Source organism: Mustela nigripes, chromosome 2, assembly GCF_022355385.1.
Source record: "Mustela nigripes isolate SB6536 chromosome 2, MUSNIG.SB6536, whole genome shotgun sequence".
NCBI lineage: Eukaryota > Metazoa > Chordata > Mammalia > Carnivora > Mustelidae > Mustela > Mustela nigripes.
This window is the reverse complement of record NC_081558.1, coordinates 200,909,236-200,920,903: the sequence shown is the minus strand read 5'-3', so window position 1 is coordinate 200,920,903 and position 11,668 is coordinate 200,909,236.

Sequence of the window (11,668 nt, the reverse complement as noted above, 5' to 3'; positions counted from 1 at the left end):
CCACTTCCAATTTGGATCATTTCCCTTTTTGTTTTATATTGCCTCTTTTAGAGATTTTTCATTTTCAGGTAAGTTATCTGGCTTTGGACCATCTTCCACTTCAGAAGAATCCTGGGCTTTACGAAGAGTCAGGAGTGTAGGGTAAACAGGGAGCAGTATGCTTGGGTCACGGGTGGTATAAATTAGGCGGCTGTTTAGGTGGTGCTAAGCAACATTTGGAGGTCAAAGTCCTAGCTAGTAATAGAGTACCTGTGCCTCTCATGTTTTGTGTCATATAGAGAAATCTCTATGAAGATCACTCTGCCAGGAATGATTGGTTTAAAGAAGAAAGAATTCAGAAACTTGACTATCTTTTGATGAAAAACTGGACTAATTTCTACTCTTAATCTATTGGTTAAGAAACTTGAGGGCGATAGAACATACATGGGTTAAGGTGGGTGAAATAGTATCTTAACTGTAAGGCTTTCTAGTTTTTAAATTATCCATATCAAGATATGGAATATTTCAAATATCCCTTAAGTTTCTCTATATCTTCTTAGACAGTAATCAGCCCCTCTTTAGAATTATCCACTATTTTGATTTTTTTATTGTACAGTAGTTCTGTTATTGAATTACATATACTTGTAAACATAGCATATGCACTCTTTTATGTCTGGCTACCTTCACTCAACATAAAGGCTCTGAGATTTAACCATGCTTTGAGTGTGCATTTATTCTCTTTATTCCAATGTAGCATGGCATTGTATTAGTATGCTTGAATTCCTTTATCCATTTTCCTTTATCCTTTATCCATTTTCCTTGTTTGGGGCATTTGGATTGTTTCCAGTTTCTGATTATTTTGAATAAAGCTGCTTTCAATATTCTAATTAAGATTGGTGTAGGAATAGGATTCTGGATATAAACACATCGAACTTCAATAGGTTCTACCAAACAACTTTTCAGAGGGGTTGTGTCATTTTACCCCCCACCAGCTTCATGTGTTTGCCAACACTTTCATTCCAGCCTTTCTATTTTAGACAGTCTGTGGGCATATAGTGTTATCTTATAGGGTTCAATTTGGCCTTCTCCTGAGAAGTAATGATAGTGAGACTTTTTTCATATTTTATTGCTTATTTCAGTTCTTCTTTTGTGGAGTACCTTTTCAAGGCTTTTGCCCTTTAAAAAAATTGGGTTGTCTGTCATTTTATTATAGATTTGTGGAAGTTACCTCTATATTCCGGATACAAGTCCACTGTGGGATAGATTCATAATAAATATCTTGTTCCAGTCTGTGTCTTGCCTTTTCAGTCTCTAATGGTCTTCCCATAAAAAGGTGTTCTTAATTTTAATGAAGTCATATGCATCTTTTCCCCATGGCTGTTGTAACAAATTGCCACAAACTTAGTGGTTTAAAACAAAGTATTTCTTATATAGTTCTGTGCACCAGAAGTCTGACACAGCTCTCACTGGGCTGAAATGAAGATGTTGGCAAGACAGTATTTCTTTCTGTGGGCTCTAGGAGAGAATTCATTTCTTTGTTTTTTCCACCTTGTAGGAATGTAGCTTCTGCATTCCTTGGCTTGTGTTCCCTTCCTCCATCTTCAAAGTCGGCAACCTTAATCCCATCTCAACCTTAATTCCCATTTCCAGTGTAATCTAACATATTCACAGGTTCTGGGGGTTGGGACCTGGACATATTTGGTGGGCTATTATTCAGCCTACCACATCATATTTGTCAATATTTTTTATGGTGAGTGTTTTTAGTATTCTTTTTCAAAATCTCTGACTGTCCCAGCGTTATGAAGGTGTTCTCCTCCAGAAGCTCCATTTATTTTAGCTTTCATGTTTAGATCTATAATCCATATCAGATTAATTTTGTGTATGGTGTGAGATAAGAATCACTTTTTTCCCCACTCATAAATATTCAATGTACCCAGAATAATTTATTGAAAAGGCCTTCTTTTCTCAATTGAATTGCTTTGTTTTGCTGTAGTTCAAGTTACTCTATAAAGGTAGATCTGTGTTTGGAATCTTTTCTGTTTCTTCTTTTATTACTTTCCTAGGGTGTCCTAAGAAATTACTACAGACTGGGGGGCTTAAGACAAAAGAAATGTGTCTCAATTGTGGATGGTAGAAGTCTGAAATTCAGATGTTGCTGGACCAAGCTCTCTCTGTAGGCTGAAGGGGAGAATCATTCCTTCTTCTAGCTCACGGTGGCTCTACACATTTCTTGTCTTGGAGCTGCATGACTCCAATCTGTGCCTTCTCCCCAGTGGATCTGAGTCTCAAATGTCCTTCTGCTTTTCTCTTATAAGGATGCCTGACATTGGATTTAGGACCCACCTTAACTTAACTACATCTGTAATCTAATTACATCTCTTTTTTTCAAATAAGATCATATTCACAGCCTCTGGATGTTGGAATACAGACATATCTTTTTGTGGCTATCACTCAACCCGTTGCATTTCTGTTTCATTGATCTACTTATCTATTCTCATACTAATACTCAACACCCAATGTCAATTACTGTAGTTTTAGAGTAAGTTGTGAAATTAAATTATATAAAAATTTCAACTTCAACTGCAAATCACTAGGGGTCAGTTTCAAAGCAAAAGGATAAGTAAATTGCAGTGTGAGGTTAATGAAAAAGATGCTTAAGCACTTCCCTGTAATACAGCTTCATTATGAAGGTCCTCTTGGGACATTAATAGAATTCTTGTATGTGGAGTTTTCAATGTTCTTCTGCCTTGGGAATATTGAACACTTCTTTGCTCAATTCTGTTTAACACATGCTTTGAAAGAGCAGCTAAAGTCATTTTTTACTTTTATAATTGCTGGCTAGTTATTTGAATACTCCTGTTTTTCTTCTAGAAATAATAGGCATTTTGAGAGAAAGTAGAGGCTAATACCTGCAGGACACTTCAGACAACTACAAAGAAAGAGGTGCGCAAGGAATTTCAGGGTTCCTCCCCATTCACATTGAGGTCCTCAGAGATTCCCCACCTTTCCCCAACATGAATGCTACATCCTAGCTTGTCTTAACTGCGTGCCATTCTATGAACACAATATGATCCAATCCCACCTCCATTCCATAGTTCACACTGTTTTCTTGATGTCTTAGTCTACTCAGACTGCTATAGGAAAATACCTTGGACTGGGGCACTTACATGACAAGAATTTATTTCTCACAGTTATGAAGCCTGGAACGTTGGAGATCAAGGTTCTGGTAGATGCAGTGTCTGTTAAGGACTGGCTTCCTGGCTTGTGGACAGCTGCCTTCTAGCTGTGTGCTCACGTGGCCTTTCTTTCAGGCATGCTTGTGGGTAGGGAGGGGAGGAGGAGAAGAGGAGACACCAGGAGAGAGCAGACTCTATGTCTCTTCTAATTATTTTAAGGGCATTAATCCCATCCTGAGTACACTACCTCATGATCTCATCTAAACCTAATTACCTTGTAAAGGCTCCAACTCCAAATACCATCGCATTGGGTTTCAGGGTCTTACATGTGAATTTGGCAGGGGGAGGGATATAAACATTCAGCCCATAACACTTGGCATACCCTTACCCACTAGCTTCCCCTGGTGGGGAAGGTATCATTGTTCTCCAGTGCAGGGCACTTACTATATCAGGTTCTGGATTATATGCATTACTCAATTTAATTTGAAAATAGGCTTAGAAGGTAGGAATCATCATTACCAAGGTCATTACCTTTACAGATGGTAAAACAGAGTCTTGGGAGGTTGAGGCTTTTTCTGAAGATCAGGCAGTATGTTGTGAAGCCAGGGATCCATTCCAGGTCCTTCAAATCAGTGGCTCTCAAATCATGATTATTGGGCCAGTGGAATCGAGCATCGCCTGGCAACTCAGATGATTAAGTCCTACTTATGCTTAAGTAGGTCCTACTCAGACCTACTAAATCAGAAGCATTGGGTGATAGCCCGATAATCTGTGTTTCAGTAAGCTTTCCAGAAATTTCTGATGCATGCTCCGGGAGAGAATCACTACTCTAGGTAAATATAGAGAAAGGAAATTATAGATAATTCATTACTTGTTAGTGAAATAGATTGTTTCCATGTTAATATTGGGTGTATGTTGATGTGAACAATATTCACCAAATATGTTATAACTAAAAACAGGAACGTGTGGCTCAAAGCCACTGTGTGAAAACCTCCCCATCTTCCAAGACCCATTTCAGTCTCACCTGCTCTGGAAAGGTTTTGGTTTTGCTTTATTTTGCTTTGCCTTGAACACTGTCATTTACTTGTATCACTCCTGTGGTTGATGTAAAGTATCAACTATTCATCTCCTTCAGGGTTGGGGCTATCTTTCATCAGTTTGATTCAGTCCAGCAACAAGAAGTGTCTCCTATATACTATTTGTTCAATAAATGTTTACTGCATTATGAGTGGGTTACTATTTACAGAAAAACTCTATTTGATTTCTTCTACTTGAAATTCTGCACAGAATAATTTGTGATTTCACACACACACACACACACACACACACACACACACTAGTGGCTTTATCCATTTTCACTCTGGTATATATTTATTTTTAACTATTGCTAGCTCCCAGTAGAGAGGATCATCCCATTATATTATTTTATATAACAAAATCTACTCATAATTGTGAAATATGATATTAAATTGAAGGATAATATATAACAGTTTAAAATGTCCAAGCATTAGGGAAGAGGAAGGATAAAGAAGGAAATTGGGAAATCTAAGAGATATGTAATCATTTTTGGAATAGCTGAGCATTGGCCATATGCTGAATTGGCTTAAGGTGAGCTACATAAAGACATCTTGACAATGCTGTAACTTTCTATTGGCTTCTACCTGTCTGCTCTCCAGTCCACCTATACACTGCATCCAGTGTTATTTAGTAAGGTAATATCACAAATTTGGTCTCATTAGCAATAAAGATAGACAGACCCTGGTGTATCCAAGTAACATTTTTGTCTAGTTTGTCATGTTTGTACTCATTTGCACTAGTACTAAAATATACTCCTGCACACATAGTCTGCACCACTGATTTCTGTGATTACGTGCTGTTCCATTCACCACGCAGGGTCTACATAGAATAAAAGAAGTACTAGCCAAGGAGTGCTTGTCCCTACACATTTTATGGGATGTCATGTGTGTTGCTGACATCTGTGGTTCTCAGCTGACCAGTTCTACTAGGGTGACTGAAAGCCCAGTGACTGCATTAACTGTGATGGTTAGAGAGCTACTTCAGGGCTTCCTGATGGTTTGGGAGGGGTTGTGCATTAACTGGATTTCCAAGAAAAAAAAAAAGAAAGAAAATCCCTGATTGGTAGCATTTGCTGATTTCGAGTCATCAACATGAAAATGGGCACAATTAATTCTCCAGCATACTACTGGGTTATATGGAAATGGATTTTTAAAAATGAATGAATGAATGAATGAATTAAAAATCCCCAGTTTTTGCTTCCAATGCTTTAATAACAATGAGGGACTTAGCAGCAAGTAAATACACAACATATTTCAAATATAATATTTTGATTTGGGTTAAAATGTCATCCTATGCTAGTCAATACAAGAACTGAAGGTTGAAATTGAGAAAAATCTCTTTAAATGTGTTTTTCAGATTTGTCTCAGATAGGTACTTATCTCCAAAAACTAATTTTTCACTTCCTTTCTCCCTTGAAGATAAATTTTACCACAATCTTTGATATGTTCAGAATCAATAGAATCACGTTTCATTCTCCAGCCAGTGTGTGGACAAAAAACTTTCAGATAGCGTTTCTGTAGTAGTAGTGCAAGAGGAGATGGGGAGTGAGGGCAGGAGGGTATTTCTTGTTTGAGTTTACGATCAGTGATAACTCTTACACTACCTCTTAGGTTCATAGGTGTGAGTCTGACTAGTGAAATCTGGTATGAGTTTAAGCAGAATAAAAGGATGTAAGGATGTAAGAAAGGTAGTGGGTATATTTTCAACAGGATAAAACTAGTGATAAATTTTCTCATGTAATAGCTGCAAACATCTGAAGAATAAGAGAACATTCCTTGTCTTAATGTTTTGCCCCAAATGAAGAAGAAATATTTTGTCATTTGTTCTGAAATATATGTAGTCATTTTTGTCCTAATTGAGTAGATGACTTTCTGGAAATTTATATAAAAGTATGGAAATATAAACTTTATTAAAAATAAAGTCTCTTTTGTTAGGGTATTACTAAATCTATGATCATAAAAGAAAAATCAAAACATGCAGACCAGAAAGGATCTAAAATTGGTGACATTTTGATGCATAAACCTCCAGACATTTTTTGTAATGCTGTTTAGTTCCCTGATTTTTTTTTTTCCTTTAAAGACTTTTACATGCTAATAAGCACTATCTATCACACAATTTGAGTTGGCTTTATAGAATTTCATTATGTAGGTGAAGCCTAATGTAACCAATCCCTTTTTTTGGGATGTTTAGATTGTTACCAGTTTTGCTATTCTATGCTGTGCTATGATGATCATCTTTACAGCTTGATTTTTGTTTACATCTTAATAATTATTTTCACATGAAATACACCTTAGTTATTTTCTTGCTGTATAGATATGGAATTACTGGGTCAAGGGAAATACTACTCAAATTATTTGCGTAGAAAATAGATGTGGAAAATAGGTCAAACATGTTACCTTGATTTCTTATACATATCACCAGTGACTCTCCTAAAACTTTGAATCAGTTTATATGCCCCGAACTCATCACACATGATGTAAGACATTTTCCTACCACAGTTTTTTAAAAAATATACTTTCCCAATATAATAAGTAAGACATTAAATTATAATTATTTCTCACTGTTTTACCTTTCATGGTAGGAATATCTTTTGAAAAGTTCAGTTACGGGATCTTTTTTTATGTTAAGTAGGATATCTTTGTTACCTGCTACTGCCTTAGAATTACCACAACTTTAACCATTTAAAATGACACAAATTTATTATCTCCCAATCCTGTAGGTCAGGACTCTGGTGAACTCAGTGGGTTCCTCCAGCCCGAGTTTCACAGGCTGAGATTAAGTTATTGCAAGCTAGACCTTTATCTGGATGCTCTGAGAGGGAGTGTGTTTCCAAGTTTATTCAAGCTGTTGACAGAATTCAGTTATTCAGGCTGCAGAGATGAGGTCCCCATTTTCTTGCTGGTTGTCAGCCAGGAGCTTCTCTCAGCTCTCTGCAAGGTCACCTGAATTCCTCCGTACATTCCCCCTCCATCTTCAAACCAGAAACTTCCTGTTGAATTCTCCTCATGCTTCGAATCTCTCTGACTGCTACCTCGGTTGCCTTTCCTCTGCTTCCAGATGGAGAAAGTTCTCTGTTGTAAAGGCTCATGGAATTAGATTGGGTCCTCTTGGATAGGATAATCCAGGCTAATCTTCCTGTTTGAGGTCTAGAGAGTTAATACCTGTAAAGTCCCCTTTGTCACATTAGGTGGTGTACAATTTAGGATTCTCTAGAGAAACAAATAATAGGATACATGTATATATATTCTATTTGAGTGTATTTGAATATATTCACATGTATATTGATTTATATATACTATAAATAGTATATATTATAAATATATTATACATATGTATTTATTTATTTAAAAAAATTTTCTTTAAAGACTTTATTTATTTACTTGAAAAGAGAGTGAGAGTAGGACCATGAGAGGGGAGAGGGTCAGAGGGAGAAGCAGACTTTTTGCTGAGCAGGGAGCCTGAGGCAAGACTTGATCCTGGGACTCCAGGATCATGACCTAAGTGAAGGCAGTTACTTAACCAACTGAGCCACCCAAGTGACCCTATACATACATATTTAAACATTATTTATTATGAGGAATTGGCTTATGTAGTTATATGATTATGGAGACTGAGAAGTTCATGATCTGCCGTCTGCAAGTTGGAGATCTGGGAAAGCTAGCGATGGAGTTCTAGTCTAAGTCCAAAGGCCTCCTTAGGACCAGGGGAGCTGATGGTATGAATCCCAAGCCTTTGGCAGCTGAAAATAAGAGGACATGTTCAAGCTCCCTCAGTCAGGCATAAAAAAGGAGTAAATTTCATTTTCTTCTTTCTTTTGTTCTACTCAGGCCTTCAGTGGTTTAGATGATGCCCACTCATGCTGGGGAAGGTAATTTACTGAGTCTGTCCATTCAAATGTTGATCTCATCCAGAAATACCCTCACGGACCCACCCAGAAATAATGTTTAATCTGGGTATCCTGTGCTAGTCAAGGTGACACACAAAGTTAATCATTACATAAAGTAATATGTTTATTGGTTTCAGGGGATAAGGTGTGAATATCTTTGGGGGGTCCATTCTGCCTACCACATCCCAGAAGGTCTTCACTATTTGGTTTACCTACCACATTCATCAATTCTAAAGCAGGACAATAAGGCTTTTGCCTTTTGGAACCAAGGGATAATGTTCACAAACACTTGTAATAAGAATTATTTACTACTTATTTATCTAAAAATAAACATTCTCAAATATAATCAAAAGTAGAATGAACAGTACAAAGAAGTCCATGTATGTATCACACAACTTCAACAATTATCAGTGTTTTGTCAATTTAATATAATGATTTATCTTACTCTCCCTTTTTTTTTTTTTGATGTATCTTTTGGTTGGAAAAAATATCTTTACTTATGAAGACCAATGAAACTATCTATTTTATTGGGACTTGTAATAGTTTCATATGATACAAATTAAATAACAAAATGGCACTAATTTAAGGCAGGCCAAAGAATACTAGTGCTTTCCTCTCATTTAGCGAATGAGAAATAATGTGTGAGGTATTGAACACTTACTCAACTTATATAATTACTATTCTGATTCATTGACATTCCTATTAATTGTCTCACAATATAGGATTCTCTTATTTCATTTCTGTGCTGGTATATAAGAGAGAGTTGAATGAAAGGGTATGTTGGAAGTAGTCAGCTTGTCTCAGAGAGTTTAAGAAATGAAACCCAAGCTGCATAACATTTCTGCTTATTTTCTTTTTTTCTCTTGATGCCAAGCTTTGGGTATTTGCAGGATAAGTTGTAATAAAACTTACTTAAGAAGATATTTTACTATTATAACAGGATTACTGCCCATCACTGGGGAGTATAGAGTTATAAATAGACCAAAATCCATGGATAGTCCAAAAATAACATTTCTGTATTTGCAATGTGTTTTCATATCCTATTTAACTGAGCATGTGTGGATGTCCTGGGAATTTGGTTTGAACAGAATAATAAACTATACCATAAAAATCTGGCTTCAGTCTATGAACACCTGGCTCTGAAACTGGGGAAGGGGTTCCTTTTTTCAAGTGTTCCTTTGAATAGGAAAGTCATATTCCAATTTTCTATTTAAAAGAGCTCTTCTCGGTACAAACATTTTTTGATTAAATTACATATAAAATGTTTAGTTTGGAGAATCATCCTTAAATCTGAATTTATTATCTCTTATTCATTTTCCCCTCAGTTTTAAAGACCATTTTTTTTTTTTTTTTTTTTTTACAAAATTGAACACTGTGCATTTATTCCAAACTTTCTCATCTCCCCTGGAACCATGCTCCAGTGACTATCACTTGTTTTGCCTCTATCCCCCTTTCTCACATTTTCAATCACTCTCATTTAATTTTACAGTCACTTATGAATAGACACAACCTTTCTCCTATCTGAGAGACACAATTGCTCTTTTCCCCTTTACCAATGCATGTATTAAATACCCACTTTATCAGCGCCTATGTGTTTTTGAAGTCATGCTAACTTATTTTCTGTTCTGTGACATGTTTATACTGTGTTTTGAACAACACCTAGCAACTTACCATTCACTGAATCCATAGCCACTTTCTCTTTGTCACATTCTTTAACCTCCTGTACAAGTTGACACCATAGACCAACCAACCTGCTGCTCTTTACCAAAGTCCTTTGTGTCTTTTTAGACACTTTGTTTTCCTGTTCTTATGCTACTCTTTCAACTACTCTCTTTTCTTCCTTCCATATGACAGCCACTTAGATAGAGTTGTTTAAATGGAGCATCTGTCCCTGGTTGCTCCCTTTTTTCTCTCTCTCTCTCTTTCTTTCTTTCATTTCCTTCTCTTTTTTTATTAACGTATAATGTATTATTTGCCCTAGGGGTACAGGTCTGTGAATCATCAGGCTTATACATTTCATAGCATTCACCATAGCACAGATACTCCCCAACGTGCATAACCCAGCCACCCTATCCCTACTCCTCTATCCCCCAGAAACCCTTAGTTTGTTTCCTGAGATTAAGAATGTCTTATGGTTTGTCTCCCTCCGGATCCCATCTTGTTTCATTTTTTTCCCTCCCTATGCCCCCCACGACCCCCCACTCAACCTCTCAAATATCTCATATCAGAGAGATCATATGATAATTGTCTTTCTCTGATTCACTTATTTAGCTTAGCATAATACTATCTAGTTCCATTCATTTCATTGCAAATGGCTAGATATCATGTTTTTTATGACTGCGTAATATATATATCTCACATGTTCTTTATCCATTCATCTGCTGATAGACATCTAGGTTCTTTCAATTTTTTGGCTTTTTCTGCATCTATTAACAGGACCATATGGTGCTTGTCCTTTCCTTTATTTATGTATTATATCACACTTATTGATTTGTAGATGTTGAACCATACTTGCAGCCCAATACTAAATCCCACTTGGTTGTGCTGAATAATCCTTTTAATGTACTGCTCGCTAGTATTTTGGTGAGAATTTTCACATCTGTGTTCATCAAGAATATTGGTCTGTAATTCTCTTTTTTGATGGGATCTTTGTCTGGTTTTGGAATCAAGGTAATGCTGGCGTCATAAAATGAGTTTGGCAGTTTTCCTCCCATTTCTATTTTCTGGAACAGTTTCAGGAGAATAGGAATTAATTCTTCTTTAAATTTTTGGTAGAATTCCCCTGGGAAGCCATCTGGTTCTGCGCTCTTGTTTGTTTGGAGATTTTTGATGACTGCTTCAATCTCCTTACTGGTTATGGGTCTGTTCAGGTTTTCTATTTCTTCCTGGTTCAGTTGTGGTAGTTTATATGTCTCTAGGAATGCATCCATTTCTTCCAGATTGTCAAATTTGCTGGCGTATAGTTGCTCATAATATGTTCTTATAATTGTTTGAATTTCTTTGGTGTTGGTTGTGATCTCTTCTCTTTCATTCATGATTTTATTTATTTGGGTCCCTTCTCTTTTCTTTTTGATAAGTCTGGCCAGGGGTTTATCAATCTTATTAATTCTTTCAAAGAAACAGCTCCTAGTTTTGTTGATGTTCTTTTGGCTTCTATTTTATTGATTCCTGCTTTGATCTTTATTATTTCTCCTCCCCTGCTGGGTTTAGGCTTTCTTTGCTGTTCTTTGCTGTTCTTTCTCTTTGGATATAGGGTTAGACTGTATACTTGAGACCTTTCTTGCTTCTTGAGAAAGGTTTGTATCGCTATATACTTTCCTCTCAGGACTGTCTTTGCTGTGTCCCAAAGATTTTGAACAGTTGATCTTTATTATTTCTCCTCCCCTGCTGGGTTTAGGCTTTCTTTGCTGTTCTTTGCTGTTCTTTCTCTTTGGATATAGGGTTAGACTGTATACTTGAGACCTTTCTTGCTTCTTGAGAAAGGTTTGTATCGCTATATACTTTCCTCTCAGGACTGTCTTTGCTGTGTCCCAAAGATTTTGAACAGTTG